The sequence below is a fragment of the Chelonia mydas genome, chromosome 1 (genome assembly GCF_015237465.2).
Source record: "Chelonia mydas isolate rCheMyd1 chromosome 1, rCheMyd1.pri.v2, whole genome shotgun sequence".
Lineage (NCBI taxonomy): Eukaryota > Metazoa > Chordata > Testudines > Cheloniidae > Chelonia > Chelonia mydas.
The window spans coordinates 325054426-325071436 of record NC_057849.1 but is presented as its reverse complement, the minus strand read 5'-3'; the positions used below and the strand labels follow the sequence as shown (position 1 = coordinate 325071436).

At 41.9% G+C, this 17011-nt stretch overlaps 1 protein-coding gene across 28 annotated transcripts in view; it reads left to right on the top strand.

The window, feature by feature from the left end:
- Positions 1-17011, top strand: part of MAGI2 (membrane associated guanylate kinase, WW and PDZ domain containing 2) — a 1127025-nt gene that overhangs the window by 471645 nt on the left and 638369 nt on the right. The window lies entirely within an intron of this gene.

Sequence of the window (17011 nt, the reverse complement as noted above, 5' to 3'; positions counted from 1 at the left end):
TGACTTAGATAAGCACAGAATCAGGCCTTTTAGCTAGTGTGCCATTTCACTTCACAGCATGTCATATGTGATTCTTTAGTATCTAAAAATACCTTATTCAGTGAAAATGAATGAGGAGTCCTTTCATGTACTCTATCATCCACATAGTGCAATGTGAAGTGCTCTTTAAAGGTAGACTCAGTGAAGTGGATGTAAAAAAAAGGATTTAGACATGCTGGTATCTGCCAGATTTAGTGCATCTGAACTTGACATCATCACTGTTCTTAGATTTATTTGTACAGACAAAGTTCTTCTTCAGATAAAAGGGGACATTTTGGGAATTTGTTAAAGTAGCCTGGATTTACACTTGAGAGACAGTGTTACGTCAGGGTGACTTACTGTGCAAAGAAGATGAAAAATGCTTTTCACTAATAGGGATATAATTTCCATCTAGCTAACACCCGTGAGTGCTTTTCTTCACCTTTAAGAGACTTTCTCTTTTTTTCTCTCCTTTCACAATTTCTTAAATTTACATAAACATTGAAGACAGAGTAAATAATGTCATTGTATGTAAGAGCTTTCAAACAACAGCCACAGAAGCAATTTGATGAGATTTTTACCTTTTTACCATTTTGTTATTCCCTCCTTCCCCGCCGCCCAGTGTGTCTGGAGCTTTACTCTTTCAGTTTATAGCCTTTTAACTAAGTCTCTGTCTACATTATAGCTTATGTTGGCATAACCTATGTAGCTCAGGGGCGTATGAATAAACCACCCACCAATCAACATAAGTTACACCAACATAAGCGCCGGTGCGCACAGTGCTATGTCGGTGGGAGAGCTTCTCCTGCCGACAGAGCTAACACCGTTCGCAGAGGTGGTTTTATTATGCTGACGGGAGAGTTCTGTCCTGTCAGCACAGAGCATCTTCACCAGTTAAGCTGCAGTGATGCAGCTGCAGCACTGTATGTGTAGACAAGCTCTGTGAAGTATATTGGATGGTGAAAAGACTTTTGGGGGGGCCTATTCACTGGATGTTCATTGTTTTTCTTTTATCCAGTCTCTCGGAGTTTTGAACAGAATGGTTTAAAGTTCCCAGAGGTTCATGGAAATTATTTCTTTGGCTTTTGATTCACATGAGGCACTGAGATACTACAGTGATTGGGAGACATGTAAGTGTGTGGGCAGTTGGATGAGTCTGCACTCTCTGAGTTGTGTGGGAGGTGATATTTTCAAAAACACTCAGGGGCCAGATTTTTAAAGGTATTTAGACACCTAAAGAGGTAAATAGGCACCTAGTGGAGTTTTCAAAAGCACCCCCAAGTACATAGCTTCCAATTAAATCAATGGGAGTTAGGTGCCTGGGTGCTTTTGAAACGCCCACAAGGCACCTGTGTGCATCTTTAGACACCTAAATACCTCTGGAAATCTGTCCCTAGATCTTTAACTTCAGGTGGTACACAAAAGAATTCAAGAGATCGCAGGAAGCTTTAGCCAGGATCAGTGTTATCGCCAGGAACTGAAATTGGTGGTGGTGGGGGTTTTCAATTATAAGGGGGGGGGTGAGGAACGATGAGGGGTGAGACCATGAGGGCGAAGGTGGGCTGTATGGCACCATAGTAAAAACTGAAACATGTTTCAGGACCATTTTATTAGATTTAACTCATGTTTTAAAATCTTCACAAATTAAAGTTGGCTACTCAAGCCTACTATGAAGCACTTCATCTACTTCCTTCTTGGTTTCTTGTTGTAATTTTGCACAACTTTGTTAATGAACTTCTCAAATGCAGTGCATTCATCTTAGGTGGCTTCTCACATGTCCAGTAATTTCAGTCCTTCTTGATATGCTCATGATCAGGCAGAAGGCGACTTCTTTCAAAAAACAAAATTCTATTCAATGAGGAAAAAGAATGCTCAATTGTAGCTGTTATGACTGGGATAGCAAGAGATGAATTCCTACATCTGTCATCCCAGGAAACATAGCACAAAGCACTAGTGATGATAAAAGAAGAAGTTGAAGTCAAGTCTTCATTCGTTCGTAGTATGATATTCCATTCTGTGTTCAAATTCTTTACTCTGTCCTGATCACATTACAGCCCCATTGCTGGTAGTGCTTCACTCCACTCAACTGTCAGTGTTTTATAAGACAGGTGAGGCATCTGTAAAACCTATGTGGAGGTTGAGTAGAATCCAGAAGTTGCTGTTGTAGAGTTGTAAGAATCAAGTCTGTGTACTTTACTTTTTCAGCTGGCTTAACAAACACTTCTTGTCCTCTTGACTTAAGGATTCAGTATAATGCCTTAATTAGTCAACTTCTGAACTGAAGTCTTTTTCTTCTCCCAGAACCCAACACCAGCCAAAGTTGTTTTCAATGGATATCTCTGATTGATCCAAGCGTAGCTTCTATTGCTGGACAAAGATCTACTACTATTATAGAAGATGCCTGGATGGCATAGCTTAATGACCCAAGTGGTTTCAACAATAGACTTACAAGAGAGAGAATGGTGATAGTCTTCTCTCAACATAGTAGAAATAGTCATCCACCAGCCTCACTACTTAAGATTTGTTCCATCTTGGTAGATACTTTCCAAAGCCAATAATAATAGTTGCAGTAATTTTAAGACAACAGCCAAGGATCGCTCATGAGAAAGTCAGCAGGTTGTCCCAGGTTGTACTAATGTGAACTTCATTCCCAGTGTATTTTCTATTTTTTTTAAGACATTCAGACCTTTTGGAGTCTTGCTGAAAACCAAGTATAAAGAAGACATTAAATTTATGGCTTTTTAAATGTCATTTGAAGATTCTGCAGCTTGTACTTGTACTAGTTGGAGTAGATGGCCTCTGCAGTGTGTATAGCAGAGATTAGGTTACACTTTTCTCTGAGCAAAACTTGTACTCCACTGTGTCATCCAGAGAAGTTTGCAGCTCAATCAAACGCACAAGCAGCCATCTCTTTGGGATTCACTTTACAATCATTTAACTCTTCTAAGATGTTGGTTGTCATAGATGCAGCTGATGTGTCTTCTATAACCTGAACATCTAGAAATATATCTACTGGCTGACCACTGACATCAAGATACTGTACATAATGATTTAATACTTGACACCCATTTGCATCAGTGCATTCATGTATGCACATTTTCTGAATGCGGTGAGAGAATTCTTCACTTTTTCAACTGCTGAGTCTTTCACTGTTGCACTGCATGCTTCTCACCAGTCTGAGTTTCTTGCCGAAAGATAGTGAGCATTTGCTGGTCTTGGTTGGAACCAGTGTCCAACCTCAGGATTAACAAGTGACAATGCACTTAACATTGGCCTCCAGTTTGTAGTATCTCTTGTTTAAATAGAAAGTATGATGTGACAGCCATGTTTATTTGCATAAACTGTGTTGTGATTCCAGCATTTTGAACAGTCCTCCATCTGTACAGAGGACAGCCAGGTCTAGTTTCAGTGGAGATGCAGCCGCACAACCAGAGTGATGCTCTGGACCACTGCAGCAGCAGCCATACTGATTTATTATGGGATCACTGCTTAAAAATGGTTAGTCCATGCCCCCGCATCTCAGCTCTGCAGCCTATAGAACTTTGAGCAAGTGTCAACACCTGTGGGGGAGAGGAGTTGTCCCTTGCGGTCCCCCCTAATTGGCACCAGTGGTTGTTCCACATGGATTTTATGGCAGCAATAGAGAACTCCAGTCCTGCTCCAAAAGCACAGACCTTTTCCACTTGAGCAATCTGAGAAGATCCTTTATGTCTCAGTCAACTCATTGGGTTAACTTTATGTATGTGCTAAAGTCTTTTGCTGTATGAGGGGGGCCTTAGTTGTCAGCAGGGCCTGTTAGCATGCAGGTGAGCAGTTATAGTTCTGTCCAGTAGAGGGCGGACGTTCCCTTACTAGCAATTTCACTTCAGTAGTGGAAACCTGCAGTCATTATGGGAAATTCCTATGAATTTCATTGTTTATGGATTGATATTAACCAGCCTTTATCATAGAAAAAAATCTGGATTGTTTTTCTAAAGGATTATTATACTGTTAACTCTCCAGATACAATATTTCTGGCAGCAACAATTACTGTTTGGGCCAAATTGCTGACTGAGATTTTTACACCCACCACTAATGGTTTTTAGGGCAGCACTTCCAAGAATGAAAACATTTAAAACAGCAGTTTTTATTGGTGGGATAAGGTTAACATCTGATTGACTCACCGACCCTCATATGTCTTTGTTCCAAGATACTCCAATTCAATAGCACAGATTTGGCATCACTATTTGTACCACATTATGTCATTGGCTTCTGGTATACCAGTGTATCAGCACAAACAACACATAATCTTCCTGAATGGGAATTATTTGTTTATTAGGGTTTGCATCGCACGTCATGTGAGGGTCAGAAAATTACTGGTGTCTGCTGAAAGAAGCAATACACCATCCCCATTAAGGAAGGTTGTGTCCATGCAGTGCGCATGTGCACACAATTCCAAAGCAAAGGGGGGACATTTGTTGTGCTCATTTACATATGAATACACACAATGCCTTTTCATTCTTAGTTATTTCCAAATGATGCTTTCATGTCGGGAACACACTGAAAGGGCCTGAATAGGCTTGTCAGTGATGAGTTCTTGTGAGTCTTTTTGAAGGAAAAAAATGCAGGTTCTTCAGTCACCGAATTAGGAGTTGATTTGGATTTTTCTGCAAACTATTTCAGTTCTAACTTAATGATCTATCACTCTTGGTTCCAATTAAATCGTCAGTTTCTGGGCACCAGCTCCAATTCCACAATTACAGGACAATAATCTAAGTGCTATAGGCCTGTCTGTTCAAAATAAGGCCACTAGAACTGACAGATAACCTTTTGAAAAAATTACTTTACAATTAAAGTGCTATAATCAACTAAAAATTCTAACTGATTAATTATTCACATTTTAAGACCCACAAAAAGATGACAGGCGGCCTCAGTGTTTTATTAACTTTTGTGTTAAATTAAGAAAGCCACATTATTACATTGCTTCCCCCCTCACTGGCATTTGTTAATGCCCATACTTGACTGCATCACTGCATGTTTCTTGATAAATTTCTTCTCTGGGTCAGATACCACCTGATTAGTAATGATTAACTTTGTTTTTATAAAGATCAAGTGGCAAGTATATGGAGGTGTAATTTCTTTGAATCACACAGATGCAAGAAAATGTTGGAATTTAATATGTTTTTGGTGTGTTAGCTTTTCTCTGGCTCTATTACTGGCTTTAATGGCTCATGTAGCACTCCTGAGTACGTTAGAGATGTTGATTTGTTAAAGATCACAGTTCAGTGGAAGATAAAAAAGGATATATTTCTTACCTTTAATTTTGCTTTGGTAGGGGATGGCCTACAAAAGCCAATAGGTGCCTTGTTTGTCTTGTTAATCCTGCTACTCCTACCCTCAAGAACTACAACTACAAAACAACACTTCAGATCCAAGGGAGTTCTACCACTCTTGCTCTAGAGATCTAAAAATATAAGAGTTAGCATCCTATTCAGAAATGTGTGTCCTGTCAGTGTATACCAGGGGTCAGCAACCTTTGAGAAGTGGTGTGCCAAGTCTTCATTTATTTACTGTAATTTAAGGTTTCATGTGCCAGGGGCCGGTGGCCGGAACCCCAGACTGGCAGCGGGCTGAGAGGGGCTGGCGGCCGGGACCCCGGCTGTCAGGGGCCGGCGGACAGAACCCCAGACCGGCAGCAGACTGAGCCGCTCAGCTCACTGCCAGCCTGGGCTTCCCTCAGCCAGCCCCTGCCAGACGGGATCCCAGCCGCCGGCCCCACTCATCCCGCTGCCAGCCTGGGGTTCCATGCATCCAGGCCGGCAGCGGGCTGAGTGGGGCCGCTGGCTGGGACCCTGGCTGGCAGCAGAGTGCCACTAAAAATCAGCTCATGTGCTGCCTTTGGCAAGCATGCCGCCGGTTGCCAACCCCTGGTGTATACACACTTTTTGACACTGAAAGTGACAATTAAATATAGTGAATGTGCAACTTTACAGTATTGCTTGGGCAGCTCCGAAGAACAAAACTGTTCATGACTTAGAGGATAAAGAAGCAAGAAGTGCTACATAGTGCTTTTGGGTGAACTGAAATTGTAAGAAAATACACACACACAAAACAAAACCCTACAAAGAATTACTGTTCTGTGATGGATAGTAAAATTGCCCTGTGGATGTGATCTGGCATATCCATATATACGTTACTGTGCCACACCCATCACAGTGGTATCTGAATGTATTAATACATACACAGGAGGATTGCTATATCTTTCACTCTCTCTCCTCCATAATGTAAGGACTCTTGACTACAAAAATACAATTACTCAAAAGTAAGAAATTATATACATTCAATAGGACTACAAAATGAGATCACATTTACAAAGTCCCAAACATTTACTCATACTGAGTACCATTCTACTCTGAAAATAGACCTGCTGATTTCAATTGGAAACTTGTGAAATAAGATACTACTGAGTTTAGTGGTGACAGAATGTGGCCCTTAATGTTCTTTTAAATTCTCTGTTCTTCCTCATATGGGATTCATTGGTACAGAACTATCCAGAACTTTAAAAACTAGGGCCAACATTTTCAAACTTGAGTGCTTAAACTTAGGCTCCTGAATCCATATTCAGGGATCAAAAGAAAAGAGGCCAAATTTTTAGAGATGCAAAGCAACTTGAACTCCTACTGAAATCATTGGATTAACAACCCAAAATGTAATCTCAATCCTGTAAGACCTCTTCATAAGCAATTCCCTTTGGCTTCAGTGGAAGTTTGGTGGATTCAGAGCTTGCAGGATCAAGCCCTATTCCAATTATACATTGCACTTGTTCGTATTTCAGGGACCTCAAAGTCATTCATCTTTATGCCACAGAGCTGTACTTTTGTCAGTTCTGTATGAATGTCTTGTTGAATAATCTTTGCAATGTAAGGTTTAGAGAAAGAGCATATTAAAGTTTGGTTATGTCTAAAATCTGTGTTGTAGTTCTGCCATGATTTACATACCTGCTTTTTAAATTCAGCCATACATCTCTTCTGTTGTGTAGGTCATGAGAAGGTGGTGCTGTACCCTCGATTGTGGCAAAAATAATTGGCTCTTTAGCATGTAGAGTGTAGCTAATGTCTCAAACTAGTAGCAAGTGCAAAAGGATGTATAGAAATTGGAAGATTAAAGCTGTATTTTTTTCATTGTTGGGCTATTAACTTCCCCTTTTAAATCCCTCAGTGTGAAAGAACAGAGTAATCTTAAGGGTGGAAGAACTTACACCTGCTGCTTATAAATAGGGCTTACTTTCCATTCTTCTGCACTCAGGCACATAGAGCACTCATTCCTTCGCCTGGTAGCTTATGTCATAACATCCTGGTAAAGTACAATTTGGATGCTTTGTCTTTGACCTGGTTTCCTGCTGGGCCACTTAACTGATGACAGTCCAGGCATCGAATTTTAGACATCCAGGAGGCCAAGACCTCTCTTGCTTCGTGCTCTACACCTCATTCTCATACAACAAATGGGACAGAGGTCAGTGAATTAAATGGGTACAACAGACTGCCTTCTGCCTTCTATGAATGGGCTGATAGGGCAGCTAGTGACTGGCCTGAGGTACTTCAAATGCTGAAAGTACCATGGCTCTTGTAAGTGTCCTGTGTTTTTTGTCTCGGTCTCAGGTCCCAGTGCCAATTTTAAGATGCAATTGTACTCTGACAGAGGGTTCAACACTGAGGCACAGGCTGTGGTTACACCTGTGAATGACAGACAGACTAGTTAACAGATGCTCTACTGGACCGCGGTCTATAACTGGTGGAAGCCTCTACCTCTGCTGTGAGTTTCCCTCCTGACATGCAACATCTTTTGTTAGAGAGAGTGCTGAAATCTGCCAATGAAACTGTGACTGACGTGAAATTTAAATTGAAATGTTTTTCGGGTAATTCACCCAGACCCAATGGAGAAGTAGATTATCCTACTTGGCAAGCACAAGACAAAGATGATGGAAGACAGTGAGATTTCTGACAAAGTCAAAAGAAGAAAGATTATTGAAAGTTTTTTACCCCCAGAATTGAAAGTGGCCTTAGGAGTGGGTAGCTAGGCATCCGCTGTAGAATACTTTGATATTTTACAGAAGGCATCTGAGCTTATGGCTCAATTTTCCGAGAACCACCTTCTGCATACCTGACTAGACTACACACATTAGCCCAAGAAATTTTGGAGGCTGGTGGGGGAAAATATACTGATTGATTTCTTATATACAAGATCTATTTTTCCATGGTTGTTGGCATGAATCCTTATTAAATACACTCTTATTAAAAGGGATTAATTGTAGTGGTAGAAAAAAAGAGCATCTCTTATGCCACACTCCTTTCTGGGGTGAGATCCATTGAAAGGGAGCGCTCTGATAAACAAAGAGAAAACTTTGACAAGAACTAGAAAAAAAAGAAAGGTCATTGAGTAAGAGTAGTTTGCAGTTGATAAAGGCATATTTAAAAAAAACCCCAGTTTCCATAGAAGAGTAGCTGGAGACCCAGAGTTCGGTCTCTAAGGATTTTCAGCAAGGATTGCACAGGGTCAGCCTCCCCACATTTAAGTCCCAAAAGGAACTAAAGAAATGATTTTAATTAAATAACTTCATAAAATCTTATGATAAAGAAACAAATAATAATCTAATTTTTACAGCATGACATGGCTATTTTATAATCCACAGACATTATCTTCACAGTTATACATAAAGTTATAAACATACATAAAGAAAACAAATTAAAATCTGAACAGTTCAGTCCCCACAGAAATACAGTGAGAAGAAACTGAAAGTTCCCAAAAGTTTAGGTTCTGTTCACCTAAGTCTCAGAGGCTTTGATAACCAACGCTACACAGTCTGCTGAGTCTAAAACAACATCTTCCCTCCACTTGCTTGTAGGAATCTCCAGTTGAAATCCACGCAGACTCTTCCTCTGCTGAAATCACTGCTAGTCAGTCAGCTAACAGATTAACCAACCACTCAGTTAAGTGAACAGATTTAAAGAAAATACAAAACTGAGAATAGCAAAATAGAAATGTCTCTTTCCCCATTACTACATTTAAAGAAAAGTTGGTGACTCAGACTAGTTGAGACAATTTAACTAGAAGAGTTTGGCTAAAATCAAAACATCATTCAAAGCATACAATTAAAATAGATATTTTACCCTCCCAATTTCCCTTTGCTATAATTAGCATTGCCCAGGCTTCCCTGTTAGAGGGTTAACAATATCACTGACGTGCTGAAAAATGCTTCAGCGTTAGGGACAACAGGCTGCTTTCTGCTCCTGGGCTCAGCTTCTCTCAAGTCACACAGGGCACATGGCCCCCCGCGAAGCAGCTGCCCTGACTGCTTGCCCTCATGGAGTCTGACCACAGCAACAGGGAACCTACTGGAGCAGACCCAAAACTACCACACCCAATTCCAGAAGCTTCTGGATGTGGAGTGCTTAATCTGCCTAGCAACAATGACCCAGACACAGCTCACCCCTACCTCCCCCTCAATGGGTCTCTTAAAGAGCCATCTCCCTATTAGGCACATGGGTTACACAATGTTCTGTGAACAACCCAGGGTACAAAAAGAATCTTACCCATGATTGGAAAGCTAGAAATCTTGCACCTGGGAAATTAGAAGAAAATCAAAAGCAATGTGCTATACCCAATATTATTTAGTCTTTGACTAAAAGACAGGAAGAGATGGAATAACTAAATTCAGCTCTTAATGTGTGGCTCTATTCTAAAGAGCGAATATGTAAAAATGGCACTTTCATAGTCTACTTTTCTGTCCCCCGGTATCATATCAGTTGACTTAAGTGAGAAAAAGCTTCTTTAATACTTCTTATTCTTCTGAGACCTGCAGAGTCATTGCAGCTAAGAGGGTGAGCTGGATTCAGTTTTTATGTGCCTCGTCAACTAGATTGTGCAAATCAATGACACCATACATATCCATTGAAAGTTTGTGCAGAAGAATGAAAGAAGCTAGCTTGAGTCCTAGTGTAAAATCTGTTCCCATTAAAGTCAGGGGAAGTTTTGAGTACATTTGCTCTGAAAATTATTGAGATAGTAAAAGTAGAAGTCCATAGTGCCACATTTTTACAGAGTAATTTCTTAGATTTCTCACACATTGATACTCTCCCCCTCCTGGTGGAATCCCAATTGCCCATTATTTGGAGACAGCTTTCTCTCCAAGGCATAGCTAAATGAGTACTGATCAACAGACTGTAGCTAATGTTGGTACTTAACATTACTAGCTATTACTCCTAAACCTCTTATACTAATTTCCCTTTCTCTAAAATGGTGTGTTGCATTTCAAAAAGTGGCTACAGAGGACAATCATCAATGACCTGAGACCCAGCATTCAGATTTTTAAGGTTAGTTAAACAAGCTGCGGATACCTCTAAATTTGTGGCATTTGCTATATGTGATGTGCCTTTTTGTTGCTTCACATTATGCCGCATTGTTGAGAAATCAGCTACAAATAAACATGATTTTAGAAGAGATGGAAAAGGTGGGCATTATCACATTCATTTAAATAAAAAGAAGCTAGCACAATAGATGAGGATTTCTTCTTCTTGAATTGCATCACTGCTTGATAACATGTAATAAATCATTCCTGATGTTTTCCCCCTATTTTATTAACAAAATGTGCAAATAGGCTAGAAGCAATTCTCAAAGTGATTCTTTGAGCTATGGCATTCATCTGAAAAAAACAAGACTGTAAAAATTCATTTCTCCAGAGGAAAAGCTAAAATCATTAGGGAAATTTCTGAATAGGATGTTTAATCAATATGATAATACTATATGAAGGTAAACGTAGTTTGACAAGGAGAAATTTTGATTTGTAGTTAGAATACCCTTGGTAAATAAAACTGGTTATGTATGTTGAAATTACTTTTTGTTTAAAATACGTAACTGTCCAATAGAATGGACCCCAAAATGATTTTGTTTTCAACACCAGAAAATGAAATGAACCGTAGTAAAATTCTAAATTACAATTTAAGATGAAATTACATGATATCAGTTGTGACAAAGTTCCTCCTCTACCTTGGGGGTCTTGCGCTTATTGGCAGATTTGCTCACCTTGGAGATTCACGGCAGCCCTCAGTTTGGCCATTTTCGTGAACCCACAGTCCAGGTCTACTCCACCTGTGTCTGACCAGGAGTTGGGAGGTTTGGGGGGAATCCGGGCCCTCCCTCTACTCCGGGTTCCAGCCCAGAGCCCTGTGGAATGCAGCTGTCTAGAGTGCCCCCTGGAACAGCTGTGCGGCAGCTTCAACTCCCTGGGCTACTTCCCCATGGCCTCCTCCCAACGCATTTTGTATCCTCACCATACGACCTTCCTTCTGGTGTCTGATAATGCTTGTACACCTCAGTCCTCCAACAGTACATGTTCTCGCTCTCAGCTCCTAGTGCCTCTTGCTCCCAGCTCCTCAGACACGCACCACAAACTGAAGTGAGCTCCTTTTTCAACCCAGGTGCCCTGATTAGCCTGCCTTAATTGATTCTAGCAGCTTCTTGATTGGCTGCAGGTGTTCTAATCAGCCTGTCTATCTTAATGGTTTCCAGAAAGTTCCTGTTTGTTCTGGAACCTTCCCTGTTACTTTACCCAGGGAAAAGGGACCTACTTAACCTGGGGCTAATATATCTGCCTTCTATCACTCTTCTGTAGCCATCTGGCCCGACCCGTCACATATTCCCCTCTCCCCCATCCCCCCGCTCAACACCACGGGGTTGGGCCAGTATTTGGATTCCCAAGGCCTTAGCTTCCCTCCTTTCCCTTTTTGACTTTCTACCCTATCTGGGAGTGGAGAACAAATCTGGGGATATTTCAGAGATGATTGGGGGTTGACTGTCTACTGTGGATGCCTCACTAACTTCAGGGCTTCCCCCTTTCTCCAATTCCCCTACCGGGAGTAAGTCTCCAAAAGCTGGGAAGTCCCTCTGTAGGAGCACTGGGTATGGGAGTTTAGGGACTACACCTGCTGCTACCTCAATAGTGTTCCCCTGAATCTCTGTTTTTACTGGGATGAATAACCAACTGTCGCATGGACGCATGTTATCCCCGAACGCTGACTACGCGTCATGAGGTTCCCCGAGACAAGCTTGATAGCACTCCCCAAATCAACCAATGCCATGGTCTCTACCCCATTTAGCTTCACTGGTCTGGTGTACATATGTGGGGTTAGTGAGACCCCCACAAGGTGGATTAGGGAGCATGGGTCTGCCCAGTTCCCCCGGTTACACTGCCTAGGTTCCTCGGCATTGGGACACCGTGCAGCTATGTGTCCCCACTCCCCGCAGGCATAACATCTGTGTGGAGCCCTAGGCGTTCCCTGGTCTCTTGGTTTGGGCAGTCTAACATCACGGTCCTCTTCCCCCTCAGTGCTCCGACTCTTTATGGCTTCTGGTGGGCCTTCAGCCCCTCTCTTTTTCCACCTGGGCTCTCCTGGCGGCCCAGTCACCCAAGCTCTAGGGCTTGGTGCTGCTAGTTTAACCCAGGGTGCTTCTTCCTTAACTGGTCGGGTCAGTCTCTCGCTGTCCTTCGCCTTTCTACCAGTGCGACAACCTCGTTGTAGGTGGAGGGTTCGTTCTGGCTTACCCAGGCGCGAAGGTCTGGCAGCAGTCCTTTCATGTACCGGTCGATGACCAGAACCTCTAGTATCTCCTCCGGACTCTGGGACTCAGTTCGTGACCACTTTCATGTGAAATGGATGAGGTCATATAATTGGGACCATGGGGTTTTGTTTTCCTGGTACCCCCACTCATGATATTGCTGGGCCCGCACTGCGGTTGTTACCCCAGATCTGGCCAGGATCTCTGCTTTCAGCTGGGGGTAGTCTGCCGCGGCCTCTTCAGGCAAATCATAGTAGGCCTTCTGGGCCTCCCCTCACAGGAATGGAGCGAGGATGCCAGACCACTGTTCTCGGGGCCAGGCCTCCCGCAGGGCTGTCCTCTCAAAGGCCAGGAAGTATGCCTCTACATCATCCTTCCGCGTCATTTTCTGCAGCCAATTGCTGGCCCGTGTGATCTGCATCCCATCATGGCCGCGGTTCAGCTCTGTAAGGGCCTTTATCTGGTTTACCAGTTCCCACAACATAGCCCAGTCTTGAGCAGCTTGATCCATCAGCAGACCATTAGTCTCTTGCTGCAACTGCACTGCCTCCTGTTGGGCGGCGGCCTGGACACGGGTAGCCTCCTCCTGGGCAGCCGTGGCTTGTATCAGTGCCCGCACTACATCCTCCATTGTGGTGAAAAAAATAAAAATTAAACCCTCTCCCTTATTTCTTTTTTTAAACAACACCCTCCTTTTTCCGCCGCGCTGTGTACACCAGATCCCACTTCAAACACCAGTTGTGACAAAGTTCCTCATCTACCTTGGTGGGTCTTGCACTTATTGGCAGATTTGCTCACCTCGGAGATTTACGGCAGCCCTCAGTTTGGCTGTTTTCGTGAATCCACAGTCCAGGTCGACTCCTCCTGTGTCTGACCAGATCTGGGAGATTTGGGGGGAACCCGGGCCCTCACTCTACTCCTGATTCCAGCCCAGAGCCCTGTGGAATGCAGCTGTCCAGAGTGCCTCCTGGAACAGCTGTGCGACAGCTACAACTCCCTGGGCTACTTCCCCATGGCCTCCTCCCAACACCTTCTGTATCCTCACCGTAGGACCTTCCTCCTGGTGTCTGATAATACTTGTACTCCTCAGTCCTTCAACAGTACACGTTCTCACTCTCAGCTCCTAGTGCCTCTTCCTCCCAGCTCCTCTCACACACACCACAAACTGAAGTGAGCTCCTTTTTAAACCCAGGTGCCCTGATTAGCCTGCCTTAATTGATTCTAGCAGCTTCTTGATTGGCTGCAGGTGTTCTAATCAGCCTGTCTGTCTTAATTGTTTCCAGAAAATTCCTGATTGTTCTGGAACCTTCCCTGTTACCTTACCCAGGGAAAAGGGACCTACTTAACCTGGGGCTAATATATCCGTCTTCTATCACTCTCCTGTAGCCATCTGGCCTGACCCTGTCACACAGTATAAAATATACTTCAAGGAGCTCTTAACTCTACATATAAGCCCAACATACTAAGTATTTCCTATAAAAATTTACAATAATAGATAAACTGTAAAAAATTCACACATTGATTCATTTGACTGAACTCTTGGGACTAATTTAAGGAACTATATAAACAGTTTCAACATTTTATTAAAGGCAGTGTCTGATTTTCTTATCACAAGTACTTCACGGTTTCAGGGACAAAGCTTTAGGTGTTCAGAACCTGTGCATTTCCTTAGGGATGTATTTAACTGCCATTGTGAAAGCAATGATTGAATTTAATATAGCCACAGTTTACTCAGTTAAGAATGGTATAGCCTAGCATAAAGTAACTTTAACTATATCTGGCGTAAGATACAACATAGGGTAATTATACAATGTTAATAACAATTTGCACCCCTAGAGCCCAATTCTACATATATAGACTCACAGATTTTAAGCCCAGAAAGGACCATCATGATCATTTATTCTGACCTCCTGCATATTGCAGGCCACAGAACCTCACCCACCCCATCCTGAAATAGACCCCCTAACCTCTGGCTGAATTACACAAGTCCTCAAATTGTGATTTAAAGACTTCAAGCTTCAGAGAATCCACCATTTATTCTAGTTCAGACCAGCAAGTGACCTATGCCCCACGCTGCAGAGGAAGGTGAAAAAAATTCCTTCTTGACCCCAATGCGCTGAAGAGTTAGGCCCTGAACATGTTCCTGAGGCCCACCAGCCAGACACCTGGGAAGGAATTATCTGTAGTAACCTCCCCATCTTGTGTCCCATCTCCAACCATTGGAGATATTTTCTACTAGCAATCCCATATGGCCCACATGCCATTTTAGGCAATCACTTCATACCATCCCCTCCATAAACTTATCAAGCTCAGTCTTGAAACCAGTTAGGTTTTCTCCACCCACCCCCTGCTCCCCTTGGGAGGCTGTTCCACTCCTCTGATAGTTAGAAACCTTTGTCTAATTTCAAGCCTAAATTTGTTGATGGCCAGTTTACATCCATTTGTTCTTGTGCCAACATTGGCCCTTAAACACCATGAAGAGGAGTTATTTAAGTTATCCCTCTGGTGTATTTAGAGGGAGCAATGAGATCTCCCCTCAGCCTTCGTTTGGTTAGGCTAAACAAGCCAAGCTCCTTAAATCTCCTCTCATAAGATAGGTTCTCCATTCTCTGATCATTCTAGTAGCTCTTCTCTGCACCTGTTTCAGTTTGAATTAATGTTTCTTAAACGTATATATCATTCTGTATAGTATTTAGTCAATGGAACTACTCTTGGTAGTAAGAACTGTGTTTGAAGAATTGAGTCTTGCTGCAACTCTGATGCATGGATTTAAAAACACTTTACAAACAATTAAGCCTTACTACATCTGTAGCAGGTGAGTGTTATACCTATTTTACAGATGAGCAAACTCAGTACGAGAAAGATCATCCTGAGTTTAAAACAGCCAGTTAGTGGGAAAAGAACCCAGGAATCCTATCAGCAGTCCATTGTTCTGTTCGCTATGTTAACATTCTTTTCAACCTTTCTGTTCATATACTACATAGATGGTCATTTATAGTGCTGATATATGCTCTCTGAGATTAGCATTAAGCCTTATTGTTAACTAAGATGATAGTGAGCAACAAGAACACAGTGTGAAATCGCAAAATGTATTGCCCATGCTTTTGTGCCCACAGTTGGTGCAGATTAAATACTTGTGCCTCTGACTACAGGATTGCAGGTGAAAATTAGGTAGCTAGCAGCACAAGTGGTCAGATATGCAGGCACAAGTATGTTGATACAAGTTATACTCACAACAAGGAAGCAGCGCCGTAGCCCAGCTGTAAATATATCCTTGAATACCTTTCACTATATAAATCGCTAGAGCATGTGCAATGATCTTCAAGGTAATAGCACTACAGCAAAGTTATGTTTCTCTTAGATTCACTTCAAATATTCCCATTAGATTGACTTTATGCACAACTGCTGTACATTCTTCTAATATGAGAAACATTCTCTTTGAAATATGTCAACTAGATCTATGTTGTGGTACAAAAGAGTCTCTTCAAAAGTTTGGAAATATTTGGCTGTATGACCCTGTGATTAATTAGAAGGGTAACTGGAAGTGAGATCTTTCCACATTAATGTTCAGTTGAAATGTTTTTATTTTATTTGAAAAGTATTAAGCACATAGATGGAAATGGACTTGGAATAAATCAGTTGAAGCACTGGAGAAATGTTCGGTTTCAAACAGGTAGCTCTATCTTTCAGGGAGAGCTGGACAATTTATTTCCTTATCTATCTTATAACAGAAGAAGGTAAGTTGGGTGAAAAACATTCTGTAATTATATCAAAGCAGTTCGCTAAAACACTCAAAGGTATTAATTTAGAAAATGAATATGAAATGTGGCTTTGATATAGTGTAATGCATTTCAGTGCTTGAGAGAGAGGGTGTTCATTTTCTTGACCATTTTGGATATTTTTTTTCCTGTTGGATTTCAAATATTATAGTAAAAAAAAGTTTATATGTAGAAGTATGGGAGGAAAACTGTCACAATAACAAAACCTGTTCTTAGATCCAGGTTCCTCCCCTCATCCCCTTCACACCACCCACACCTAACTGAAGTAGTTAGTGTGAACAAGGGATTACAGCTGGAGGCTGGGTGCATGGATGCCTAATTCTAATTCTGGCTCTGATACTGACTCATTGTGTCACCTGGGGCAAATTACTTAATTGTGTATGTTTAATTTATCCACGTGCCAAATGGATACAATGCAAATCTCAGTTGGGTGCTATGAGCCATAAATAATCATTGTTAAGGTTTATAAGCTTTTGATATGCATACAGTTATGTGAGTGCAAAGAAGTTCACCATTTCAAATCTGGATCTACTCAACTGCGAGCAGAATGTATGATCTGTGACAGCAGTTTAGTTGCCAATATGAGATGAGTTGATCTTCAGCTGTGTCACAAAAAGGATTGA